This window comes from Schistocerca serialis, chromosome 1, assembly GCF_023864345.2.
Source record: "Schistocerca serialis cubense isolate TAMUIC-IGC-003099 chromosome 1, iqSchSeri2.2, whole genome shotgun sequence".
In the NCBI taxonomy this organism is placed as follows: Eukaryota; Metazoa; Arthropoda; class Insecta; order Orthoptera; family Acrididae; genus Schistocerca; species Schistocerca serialis.
In genome coordinates this window covers 524,808,308-524,822,731 of record NC_064638.1, presented here as the reverse complement: position 1 = coordinate 524,822,731, position 14,424 = coordinate 524,808,308, and the positions used below count along the sequence as shown (strand labels likewise).

The 14,424-nt window shown below is 39.8% G+C and overlaps 1 protein-coding gene across 2 annotated transcripts in view; it reads right to left on the bottom strand.

Annotated features, from left to right (window-relative positions):
- The window catches only part of LOC126474648 (ATP-dependent helicase brm-like), a 233,501-nt gene that overhangs the window by 167,436 nt on the left and 51,641 nt on the right, over nucleotides 1–14,424 (bottom strand). The gene's annotated exons all lie outside the window — the stretch shown is intronic.

The following is a 14,424-nucleotide window of genomic DNA, read 5'->3' as shown; positions in this document are numbered from 1 at the left end:
ACATCTACATCTATGCTCTGCAAACCATCATGAGGTGCGTGGCAGAGAGTACGTCTTATGTACCAGTTATTTGGGTTTCTTCCTGTTCCATTCACGTACGGAGCACGGGAAGAATGACTGTCTGAATGCATCTGTGCATGCAGTAAATATTCTAATCTTATCTTCTTCATCCCCATGTGAGCAATACATAGGGGGTTGTGTGGTGGCAAATAGTTTTAATCTGCCAGGAAGTTTCATATCAGTGCACACTCCGTTGCAGAGTGAAAATCTCATTCTGAGAACATCCCCCAGGCTGTGGCAAAGCCTTGTCTCCATGATCTCCTTTCTTCCAGGAGTGCTAGTTCTGCAAGTTTCACAGGAGAGCATCTGTGAAGTCTGCAAGGTAGAAGACGAGGTACTGGGGGAAGTAAAGCTGTGAGGATGGGTCGTAAGTCGTGTTTGGGTAACTCAGTTGGTAGAGCACTTGACCGCGAAAGGCAAAGGTCTCGAGTTCGAGTCTCGGTCTGGCACACAGTTTTAATCTTCCAGGATGTTTAATTCCAGCGCACACTCTGCTGCAGATAATACTTACAAGTTGATTGAACCTAACGCTAACATCTCTAACAGACCACCTCTGAATTGCTTCGAGATGTTCCTCTAATCCGACCTGGTAGCAATCCCAAAAAACTGAACAGTAATCAACAATGGGTCACACTACTGTTCTACATGCGGTCTCCTTTGCAGATTAGTCACACTTTCCTAAAATTCTCAACCATTCACCTTTCCTAAGCCATCATTACATCCTTGTTCCATTTCATACTGTTATGCAATGTTACGCCTAGATACTTAATCAACACGACTGTGTCAAGCAGCACACTACTGGTGCTCTATTCAAACGTTACGGGATTGTTTTTCCTACTTATCTGCATTAACTCACATTCTTCTACATTTAGAGCAAGCTGCCATTCATCATACCAACTAGGAATTTTGTCTAAGTCAGAGACACTCGATAATGACACTTTCCTGTAGTACACCACAGCATCATCCAAACAGCCACAGATTGCTGCTCACTTTGTCCATCAGACGATTTATGTATACAAAGAATAAGAGCAGCCCTATTATACTTTCCTGGAGCACTCCTGACAATACCCTTCTCTCTGATGAACACTCACTGCCAATGACAATATACTGGGTTTACATTACTTAAAATGTCTTCAAGCCAATCACATATCTGAGAACCTATTCCATATGCTCATAATTTTGTTAAAAGTCTGCACTAGGCCACAATGTCAAATGCTTTCCAGAACTCGAGAAATGTAGAATCTGGCTATTTCCCTTCATTCATGTTCGCACAATACCATGAGGAAAGGGCAAGCTGAGTTTTGCATGAATGATGCCTTTTAAATCTACTGATTTGTGAATAGAAGTTTTTCCACCTCAAAGAAATTTGTTATGTTTGAGCCGAATACATTCAAGAATACTGCATCAAACCAATGTGAAGGATATTGGTCTTTAATTTTGCAGGTCCATTCTTTTACTCTTCTTATATACAGGAGTTGACAGCACTTTATTCCTGTAGCTTGGCACTTTGCATCAGGTGAGAGATTCGCAAAAATACAAAGTAAGTAAGAGACCAATGCCACAGAGGGCTCTCTGTAAAACCAAATTGGGATTCCATCCAGACCTGGAGACTTATCTGTTGTCAAGTCATTCATTTGCTTCTATAATGCAGGGATGACTATTACTATGTCCTACATTTGGGAAACTCTGTGTTGGTCAAATGATGGCATGTTGTTATGATCCTCCATCATGAATTATTTCTGACATGTAAAATTTAAGACATCAGCTTTCCTTTTGCTGTCTTCTGTTGGTACTCCAGACCAGTCTATATCTGCATCTACATCTTTACTCTGGAAACCAGTGCAAAGTGCATGGCACAGGGTATGCTTCATTGCACCAGTTATTAGGCTTTCTTCCAGTCCAACTCACATATATAGCGCGCAAGAAGAATGACAGTTTGAATGCCTATGTGCGTGTAGTATTTATACTAAATTGTCCTCACGATCCCTATGTGAGCTGTAAGTAGGGGGTTGTAGTATATTCCTAGAGCCTTCGTTTAAAGCAAGTTCTTGGAACTTTGTTAGTACACTTTCTAGGGATCCATCTTCAACAGTCTCCTCGTACAGTTCCTTCAGCATCTCTGAGACACTCTCCTGTTGGTCAAAGAAACCTGTGACCATTCATGCTGCCCTTCTCTGTATTGTTGTTGTTGTTGTGGTTTTCAGTCCTGAGACTAGTTTGATGCAGCTCAGTAGGGTCAGTATTGCCTCACGCGTTGCGACATTTCTACGGAATCCAAATTGATCTTCCACGAAGTTGGCTTCTACCAGTTTTTCCATTCGTCTGTAAAGAATTCGCGTTATTATTTTGCAGCCGTGACTTATTAAACTGATAGTTCAGTAATTTTCACATCTGTCAACACCTGCTTTCTTTGGGATTGGAATTATTATATTCTTCTTGAAGTCTGAGGGAATTTCGCCCATCTCATACATCTTGCTCACCAGATGGTAGAGTTTTGTCAGGACTGGCTCTCCCAAGGCTATCAGTAGTTCTAATGGAATGTTGTCTACTCCCAGGGCCTTGTTTCGACTCAGGTCTTTCAGTACTCTGTCAAACTCTTCACACAGTATCGTATCTCCCATTTCATCTTCATCTACATTCTCTTCCATTTCCATAATATTGTCCTCAAGAACATCGCCCTTGTATAGACCCCCTATATACTCCTTCCACCTTTCTGCTTTCCCTTCTTTAGTTAGAACTGGGTTTCCATCTGAGCTCTTGATATTCATGCAAGTGGTTCTCTTTTCTCCAAAGGTCTCTTTAATTTTCCTTTAAGCAGTATCTATTTTACCCCTAGTGAGATAAGGCTCTGCATCCTTACATTTGTCCTCTAGCCATCCCTGCTTCGCCATTTTGCATTTCCTGTCGATCTCATTTTTGAGACGTTTGTATTCCTTTTTGCCTGCTTCATTTACTGTATTTTTGTATTTTCTCCTTTCATCAATCAATTTCAGTACCTCTTCTGTTACCCATGGATTTCTACTAGCCCTCGTCTTTTCACCTACTTGATCCTCTGCTGCCTTCGCTATTTCATCCCTCAAAGCTACCCATTCTTTTTCTACTGCATTTCTTTCCCCCATTCCTGTCAATTGTTCCCTTATGCTTTCCCTGAAACTCTGTACAACCTCTGGTTTAGTCAGTTTATACAGGTCCCATCTCCTTAAATTCCCACCTTTTTGCAGTTTCTTGAGTTTTAATCGACAGTTCATAACCAATAGATTGTGGCCATAGTCCACATCTGCCCCTGGAAATGTCTTACAATTTAAAACCTGGTTCCTAAATCTCTCTCTTACCGTTATATAATCTATCTGAAACCTTCTAGTATCTCCAGGGTTCTTCCATGTATACCACCTTCTTTCATGATTCTTGAACCAAGTGTTAGGTATGACTAAGTTATGCTCTGTGCAAAATTCTACCAGGTGGCATCCTCTTTCATTTCATAGCCCCAATCCACATTCACCTACTATGTTTCCTTCTCTTCCTTTTCCTACTGTCGAATTCCAATCACCCATACCTATTAAATTTTCGTCTCCCTTCACTACCTGAATAATTTCTTTTATCTCATCACACATTTCATCTATTTCTTCATCATCTGCAGAGCTAGTTGGCATATAAATTTGTACTACTGTAGTAGGCGTGGGCTTCGTGTCTATCTTGGCCACAATAATGCATTCACTATACTGTTTGTAGTAGCTTACCCACATTCCTATTTTCCTGTTCATTATTAAACCTACTCCTGCATTACCCCTATTTAATTTTGTATTTATAACCCTGTATTCACCTGACCAAAAGCCTTGTTCCTCCAGCCACCGAACTTCACTAATTCCCACTATATCTAACTTTAACTTATCCATTTCCCTTTTTAAATTTTCTAACCTACCTGCCTGATTAAGGGATCTGACACTTCACGCTCTGATCCAGTGAACGCCAGTTTTCTTTTTCCTGATAACAACGTCCTCCTGAGTAGTCCCTGCCCGGTGATCCGAATGGGGCACTAATTTACCTCCGGAAAATTTTACCCAAGAGGACGCCATCATCATTTATCCATACAGTAAAGCTGCATGCCCTCGGGAAAAATTACGGCTGTAGTTTTCCCTTGCTTTCAGCTGTCCGCAGTACCAAAACAGCAAGGCCGTTTTGGTTAGTGTTACAAGGCCAGATCAGTCAATCATCCAGACTGTTGCCCCTGAAACTACTGAAAAGGCTGCTGCCCCTCTTCAGGAACCACACGTTTGTCTGGGCTCTCAACAGATACCCCTCCGTTGTGGTTGCATCTACGGTATGGCTATCTGTATCGTTGTGGCACACAAGGCTCCCCACCAACGGCAAGGTCCATGGTTCATGGGAGGGGGGGCCTTCTCTGTATACATTCAATATAACCTGTTGCTCCTATCTGGTGTGGGTCCCACATACTTGATTAATATTCTAGGATGGGTCACACGTGTGACTTGTAAGCAATATCCTTTGCAGACTGATTCCACTTCTTCAGTATTCTACCAATAAATCGAAGTCTACCACCTGCTTTGTCCACAACTGAGCCTATGTGATCATTACAGTCATACTCCTACAAACTGTTACACCCAGGTATGAGTTGGCTTATTCCAACTGTGACTCACTGATATTATAGTCATAGGACACTACATTTTTTGTTTCGTAAAGTGCACAATTTTACATCTCTGAACATTTTCAGCAAGTTGCCAATCTTTGCACCACTTTGAAATCTTATCCAAATCTGACTAATTATTAATGCAGCTTCTTTCAGACAGTATTTAATTCTTGATAACTGCATCATCTGCAAAAAGTCTTAGGTTACTATCAATATTGTTCGCAAGGTCATTCATAAACAATATGAACAGCAAGGGTCCCAACACACTTCCCTGGGGCACACTTGAAGTTACTTCTACATCTGACAATTTCTTTCCATCCAAGATAACATGCTGTGTCCTCCCTACCAAAAAGTTCTCAATCCAGTCACAAATTTCAGCTGATACTCCATATGATCATACTTTTGACAATAAGTGTCAGTCAAATGCTTTTCAGACATCAAGAAATACTGCTTCTACCTGACTGCCTGCCTTGATCCAAAACCTTCAGTATGTCATGATAGGAAAGTATCAGTTGGGTTCCACATGATCGATGTTTTCGGAATCAGTGCTGGCTGGCACAGAGGAGGTCATTCTCTTTAAAATACCTTATTCTTTTTGAGCTCGGAATATATTCTAAGATTCTACAACAAATCAGTGTCAAGGATATTGTACGGTAGTTTCGTGGATCACTTCTACTAACCTTCTTGTATAAAGGTGATACCTGTGCTCTCTTCTAACTACTGGGCACAGTTTTTTGTTCGAGGGATCTATGATAATTTAGAGTTAGAAGAGGGGCTAACTTAGCCACAAATTCAGTATAGAATCTGATAGGGATTCCACTGGGCCCTGGAGCTTTGTTCAATTTTAATGATTTCAGGTGTCTCTCAACATTATTCATCTTTTCAGTGGTGTGAGGATTAGACTGGAGCAGTTCTCCAGGGATTTCATTTGTAAAGAAACACTTGAAAACAGAGTTAAGTATTTCAGCTTTTGCTCTGCTACCCTCAATTTCAGTTCCTGTCTCAATCGTTAGAGACTGGACACCAGCTTTGGTGCCACTAACAGTCAATGAATGATTGGACAGAAGCCTTCGACTCGATTAGCGATTTTGTGCAGGACCAGAATTTTCTTGCAGAATGACAAATCAAAACACCTTACAGTCATCTAAATTTCTAAATTGTTATTTTATTGAACAACCAGTTTTGGCAACATATTATGCCATCTTCAGGTCCCCAGACCAAAGTGTAGGAAGATTCCCATCTCTGGTACAGTCAAAATAGGGGCCAACATTCAATGACTGGCATCTGCAGATTTCTCAGAGTGCGATCACTTCAATTTGAAGTCACTGAATGCTGACCACTATTTTGACTGGACCAGAGATGGGAACCTTCCTGCACGTCACTTAGGATGCCTGAAGATGGTGCAATATATCACCGAAACTTGTTGCTCAATAAAATAATAATTTGGAAATTTAGATGGCTGCAAGTTGTTTCGATTTGACATTCTGTACTGAACAACTGAGGCCCTTCAATCATCTGTGTAAAGATGGGCATACAGAAAATTTTCTAGGGTTCTCCGCAAGGCCTAAAACTATCAAGGTGGTAGTTGTTGTATACTTTGTGCATCAATTTTAAAGGATTCTGAGAGAGTTTTGGAATTAATTTAAGCAAAAATTGTATTAACATCCTTTGAGAAATAAGGCATTAATTTAAACTACATTAATATACTCATCGATATAAATGCCGATACTTCATCTTCCAATAGACTTCTTCACAATAGTGGGAAATTCACAACTGACAGAAGAGTAAGGCAAGGAAATTCCATATCATTAAAACTATCGCCAATAATCCAAGAGGGAGTCTTCAAATCTTGAACATGGGAAAGAGAAAGACTATATGTTGATGGAATGCACATGTACCTCCACTTTCCCGATGATTCTGTCACTGGATGCCTGTCATGCAGATAAACTTCGACATTGCATGGAAAAACACAGTACGGCAAGTCTGAATACAAACAGAAAATGATGGACCAAGGTAGTTATTTGTTGGATTCCATGAAATTAGAAAATACCAAGTGGCAACCAACTAGACGATATGTAGATGACATTACATAAAAAGGTAGGGGCACTGTGGGTGTCTACGGCAAAAGACCATAAAGCACAGAGAAATCTGGAAACTGCTTTCATTCAGCAGTGGATGTCAAATAATAGATGTTAATAATGACAGATCAAAAAATAGTTCATTTTCAATAACATAGGGATGAAATATTGTCTGACACTGATTTCAGGTCAGCTGATTCAAATTCTGGCGGTGGGCGAAATTGCAACCACTAGCATTTAGTTGCCAGGAGTGTAGACATAGTGCCAGACAGTGACTAATCACACACTTTATACCAGTCTCCTGGATTTAATTCCAAAACTATTCACAGAGTCCGACGGAGCTAAGATTGTGTCATGCTGATGGTGATCTACCTGTCGATGGGAACGTTAAACACAGCAACTCACTTGCTACCATTCAGGAACATCGAGGTAATATGTGTAGCAACTACACATCATTCTCCTCTTTCCTTTCACCATTATCAACAAAATAAACGTGATATTACACTCCACATATCACCACCATTATCATCATCATCATCATAACAATTTACACTAAAAAGTCACACATAATACGTTACATTCACATTTGCAAAGAAAGATTCCAATGTATGGAAACAAGCGAAGTATTTCTGACTTAGGTGACTGAACCCCAAATGTACAGTCCAGCCATCACTGTCATACAAATTCATATATTAGTGCCCAACTGATGGCCACAACTGCTGGAGATCAGGTAGAGCTAGGTCCAAGGCATGTACATATTTCTCGGTAACTTCTGGATCTTTCAACAGGATATGAGTCAGTAAACCAGATGGAAGATGGCATGTAAGTATATGAGGAATGATCTTCAGACCATTCTACACAACTTGAGAGTGGTAGTGAATTATCTAGCTAAAATTGCAGGTCACATGGGGGATGTTAAAGTAGGGCTGTTGAAGTAAACAAATGAATCCATATGACCTCATATTAGGATGCTACTGGACTGCTGGTGGGTAGAAATGCCACAGGCCACTTAATCCCACATAGTGAGATGGCACACAAGAATACTTCCACTGTCTGAATGATGCTTTGTGGGCAAGAGGGATACAATGCCTCATGTGGCTTTTAAATACTTCTACCCTCCATCAGTATGAACTTACGTGTACAGCAACTGGTTAGTTCAAACATCTTTATCCATATTTTGAGCATACAAAGACAGTGGTACTGTGTCATACTGATTTAGGCACCTTGTGACATGTAGTGAGCATAACTAAACGTTGGTGCAGTGGATTCTGCAACCTGCAGTCAGGCAGTTGTCCAACAACTGTTTGGAAAGTGATTTGCTGCACTTTTGCACATGTTAACTATTGTTGCAATCCACAATAGGCACCAGCAAGATGTGTCAGCATGTTGTTGCTCACTGCTGTTGTCTATGGTGGTAAAGTTTCTTCCATGTCAGGTACTCAAAGTACCCCTTGAAAGTATGTCCAGTGACTGCATAACCTCAAAGGCAGAAAGAACCATATGCCTGGAATTCACAATAGGGCTGTTAACAAAGGCAATATTATTCCCAATTTTGCCAGTTTTGCATTTGTCTGTTGGAATGACAGCCAATACATGGACTAGTCACACTCTACTTATGTGATGTACCAAATTATTTTACTCACTACGGCAACAGCCCCCCCCCCCCCCCCCCCTGAACCATGGACCTTGCCATTGGTGGGGAAGCTTGTGTGCCTCAGCTCAGCGATACAGATAGCCTTACTGTAGGTGAAACCACAACAGAGGGGTATCTGTTGAGAGGCCAGACAAACGTGTAGTTCCTGAAGAGGGGTAGCAGCCTTTTCAGTAGTTGCAGGGGCAACAATCTAGATGATTGACTGATCTGGCCTTGTAACACTAACCAAAACGGCCTTGCTGTGCTGGTACTGCGAACAGCTGAAAGCAAGGGGAAACCACGGAAATAATATTTCCCGAGGGCATGCAGCTTTACTGTATGGATAAATGATGATGGCGTCCTCTTGGGTAAAATTTTCCGGAGGTAAATTAGTGCCCCATTCGGATCACCGGGCAGGGACTACTCAGGAGGACGTTGTCATCAGGAAAAAGAAAACTGGCGTTCACTGGATCAGAGCGTGGAATGTCAGATCCCTTAATCAGGCAGGTAGGTTAGAAAATTTAAAAAGAGAAATGGATAAGTTAAAGTTAGATATAGTGGGAATTAGTGAAGTTCGGTGGCTGGAGGAACAAGGCTTTTGGTCAGGTGAATACAGGGTTATAAATACAAAATCAAATAGGGGTAATGCAGGAGTAGGTTTAATAATGAACAGGAAAATAGGAATGTGGGTAAGCTACTACAAACAGCATAGTGAATGCATTATTGTGGCCAAGACAGACACGAAGCCCACGCCTACTACAGTAGTACAAATTTATATGCCAACTAGCTCTGCAGATGATGAAGAAATAGATGAAATGTGTGATGAGATAAAAGAAATTATTCAGGTAGTGAAGGGAGACGAAAATTTAATAGTCATGGGTGATTGGAATTCAACAGTAGGAAAAGGAAGAGAAGGAAACATAGTAGGTGAATATGGATTGGGGCTATGAAATGAAAGAGGATGCCGCCTGGTAGAATTTTGCACAGAGCATAACTTAGTCATACCTAACACTTGGTTCAAGAATCATGAAAGAAGGTGGTATACATGGAAGAACCCTGGAGATACTAGAAGGTTTCAGATAGATTATATAATGGTAAGAGAGAGATTTAGGAACCAGGTTTTAAATTGTAAGACATTTCCAGGGGCAGATGTGGACTATGGCCACAATCTATTGGTTATGAACTGTCGATTAAAACTCAAGAAACTGCAAAAAGGTGGGAATTTAAGGAGATGGGACCTGTATAAACTGACTAAACCAGAGGTTGTACAGAGTTTCAGGAAAAGCATAAGGGAACAATTGACAGGAATGGGGGAAAGAAATACAGTAGAAAAAGAATGGGTAGCTTTGAGGGATGAAATAGCGAAGGCAGCAGAGGATCTAGTAGGTGAAAAGACGAGGGCTAGTAGAAATCCATGGGTAACAGAAGAGGTACTGAAATTGATTGATGAAAGGAGAAAATACAAAAATACAGTAAATGAAGCAGGCAAAAAGGAATACAAACGTCTCAAAAATGGAATCGACAGGAAATGCAAAATGGCGAAGCAGGGATGGCTAGAGGACAAATGTAAGGATGCAGAGCCTTATCTCACTAGGGGTAAAATAGATACTGCTTAAAGGAAAATTAAAGAGACCTTTGGAGAAAAGAGAACCACTTGCATGAATATCAAGAGCTCAGATGGAAACCCATTACTAAGCAAAGAAGGCAAAGCAGAAAGGCGGAAAGAGTATATAGAGGGTCTTGAGGACAATATTATAGAAGTGGAAGAGAATGTCACGAAGATGAAATGGGAGATATGATACTGCGTGAAGAGTTTGATAGAGCACTGAAAGACCTAAGTCGAAACAAGGCCCTAGGCATAGACAACATCCCATTAGAACTACTTATAGCCTTGGGAGAGCCAGGCCTAACAAAACTCTACCATCTAGTGAGCAAGATGTATGAGACTGGTGAAATAACCTCAGACTTCAAGAAGAATATAATAATTCCAATCCCAAAGAAAGCAGGTGTTGACAGATGTGAAAATTACCGAACTATCAGTTTAATAAGCCACGGCTGCAAAATACTAACACAAATTCTTTACAGATGAATGGAAAAACTGGTAGAAGCCGACTTCGGGGAAGATCAGTTTGGATTCCATAGAAATATCGGAACACATGAGGCGATACTGACCCTACGACTTATCTTAGAAAATAGATTAAGGAACGACAAACCTACATTTCTAGCATTTGTAGACTTAGAGAAAGCTTTTGACAATGTTGACTGGAATACTCTCTTTCAAATTCTGAAGGTGGCAGGAGTAAAATACAGGGAGCGAAAGGCTATTTACAATTTGTACAGAAAGCAGATGGCAGTTATAAGAGTCGAGAGGCATGAATGGGAAGCAGTGGTTGGCCAGGGAGTGAGACAAGGTTGTAGCCTATCCCTGATGTTATTCAGTCTGTATATTGAGCACGCATTAAAGGAAACAAATGAAAAATTTGGAGTAGGAATTAAAATCCATGGAGAATAAATAAAAACTTTGAAGTTTGCCGGCGACATTGTAATTCTGTCACAGACAGCAAAGGACCCGGAAGAGCAGTTAAATGGAATGGACAATGTCTTGATAGGAGGATATAAGATGAATATCAACAAAAGCAAAACAAGGATAATGGAATGAGGTCGATTAAAATCGGGTGATGCTGCGGGAATTAGATTAGGAAATGAGACACTTAAAGTAGTAAAGGAGTTTTGCTATTTGGCGAGCAAAATAACTGATGATGGTTGAAGTAGAGAGGATATAAAATGTAGACTGGCAATGGCAAGGAAAGTGTTTCTGAAGAAGAGAAATTTGTTAACATCGAGTATAGATTTAAGTGTCAGGAAGTTGTTTCTGAAAGTATTTGTATGGAAGGTAGCTATGTATGCAAGTGAAACATGGACGATAAATAGCTTAGACAAGAAGAGAATAGAAGCTTTCGAAATATGGTGCTGCAGAAGAATGCTGAAGAGTAGAGGGGTAGATCACATAACTAATGAGGAGGTATTGAGTAGAATTGGAGAGAAGAGAAATTTGTGACACACCTTGATTAGAAGAAGGGATCGGCTGGTAGGGCATATTCTGAGGCATCAAAGGATCACCCATTTAGTATTGGAGGGCAGTGCGGTTTGTAAAAATCATAGAGGGAGACCAAGAGATGAATACACTAAACAGATTCAGTAGGCTGTAGGTTGCAGTTGGTACTGGGAGATGAAGAAGCTTGCACAGGTTAGAGTAGCATGGAGAGCTGCATCAACCCAGTCCCTGGACTGAAGACCACAACGACAACAACGGCAACAGGAATCCTATCACCACCACACAGTACCTATCTGTAATTCAACTGTTCATTGATATATTGTATAATCATTGGTACAACAAAGTATATTCAAGAGTACAAATATTTTGCATATAATTAACTGCAACCTATGAAAAGAAAATCTCAAATAATTTACCTTTTTATGTGAAGAGAAAACAGTTTTTAAAATGTCGCCAAAGAGAAAATGTCGCCAAAAGAAACTAGCTGCCCTGAATTCTGTTAAGTTACTTGTTATGTGTTAATTACACCATGCAAGTACCAGAGAAAGCTAACTTTGGAACTATCAACAATGTATAAATCAATGATATATCTTTAATATACATGAGCTATATTTTCTTTTATGTCATACTACTTGCAAAATGCTATAAAAGAATCAAAATTCATAACTGAGTGACATAGTAAGACACAATGGTAGAGTGAGTAATGTGTTTTTTCTATATTTATTTATTTATTTATTTATTTATTTGTCCATATAAATCTCTTTTTAAGTACATATATTGTACACAGGATATTGGACAGAAAACATTTTTTGGCTATTGGATTTTCAAATATCAAACATAAATTTTATAAATTTTTATGACAAATTGGATCTATACAGTTAATAATTACAAATTTTTGAAATACTGGATATTTATAACTTATTTCTACAATTAAAGATACAAATTACATTTTTTCTTGCATAAGATACTGTGAGACTGAATAGTAGCAGTTTTACAGAAGGTAGGATGTCACAGACTTTTTAAAGCTTTTGGGCTGTCTCTCCAAGATCACAGAAGCTTACTTTGTAGACACTTTTATTCCATGAGGGAGAAGGGGAAGACTTTATTTTGCAGGGGGGGGGGGGGGGGGGTCATTGCAGAGAAGAGGAATATACTGCATTAATGCCTAACAGTTACTGATATTTAAAGCATTTCCCACAGTGACATATTTAGTTTTAATTTCTGTACACACCACAGTAAAATAAAGGGTGACAATAATTGAATCATACAGAAAAAAATTAATTAGTTAGAAACTATGGTGTGCACACACTTTATTCAACTTGTAAACATCACTACAGATATTCAGATTTATGACATGCTCGATACGCCTGCCACCACTGGCGATGATGTGGCACAGACGACCAGCTAAATTCTGCATGACCCACTGAAGTGTTGGAACATAGATGCTGTCAATCACCTCCTGAATGGCTGTTTTCAGCTCAGCAGTGGTTTCATGGTTAATTTCTGTACACCTTGCTTTTAATGTAGCCCCACTAATAGGAGCCGTAGGTGTTCAGATCTGAAGAACATGGTAACCTATTGAAACCCATGCCAACGGCCTCTGGGTACCCCAGAGCCAAAATGCTCCTCCAGTACATCAAACACTCTCCTGCTTCAATGGAGTCAAGCTCTGTCCTGCATGAACCACATGTTGTCAAAATCAGGATCACTTTGGATAATGGGGATGAAATCATCTTCCAAAATCTTCATGTAACGTTTGGTAGTCACCTTGAAATCACAGAATATTGCATCGATTACCCCATGACTGGACACTACACACCACACAGTCACCCATTGAGGGTGAAGAAACTTCTCGATTGAGAGATGTGAATTCTCAGTCCCCAAAACGCGCCAATTTTGCCATACAAATGAAAGTGGGCTTTGTCACTAAAACAAACCATATACACACAAAAATTCCCACCACGCCCCAATGCTAACCGTACGGTATGAAAGTCCTAATACAAACGATTCAGAAGTCATGATGATTTTATTCCATATAGTTCAATAATTGTCACCTTGTATATCCTGCAGTCACTCGTAATCATGACATTGCCTGACAAAGACAGAACACTCACCCACAGCATTTTTGTCACAAAGAATGTGAATGATTTTCTTACTGCAGATGCAGGACCTGTATTCGATAATTAAAGCAGTGTTTGTCTGTAACGATTAGTTATGGCACAGTTCCCTTTATCTATGGAAAACCCTGAAAATAATACACTCTGGTTGTTCTGATGTGGTTTAATTTTTCTGCTGATGTAACTATTCAAAAACAATCTTATTATGTACAAAGATTTTTCTTACATAACGCTCTGTTTGGAAATCTATTGTTGGAAGTGACTACTTGTTGCTTTAGGTTCATGAATGGTCTTCATTTCTCTTAATTCACAAGAAATGCCTCACACACATGTAAATACAGGGTGCATAAGCAGACGAGAAAAAAAAAATTCCTGGATTTCCCAGTTAAAAATACACTTTTCTTTTTTTTTTTGGGGGGGGGGGGGTTGCACTTTTTCCTTGTTAAGTGGCAGTATACTTTCTGTTGGAGCTGTAAAACTTATCAATCCCTTGAATGGTACAGGTTTTATACACCGGCATAGAACCTGGCAATTTAGAACACAAAACATGGTTTGGAAAGATCTCACATGTACACTGTGTACTTCTTACTATGAAAGTATACATATGAATTCCAACAAAAACAGCACATTAGTTTCTGAAGCACTGAAACTGAGATTGTGATGCGCTTTTGACAGCCAATGAGAGCAGATATTCAGAGCATTGGATCTGTGATATAGTCAGCCAGTAGCAACATTACTGTTAAGTAAGGTGAACACACAAAAAGGAAAAGTTAATAGTTTAAATTAATATATGTAGTATAGCTACAAGCAAAGCTCACCTTTCACATATAATATTG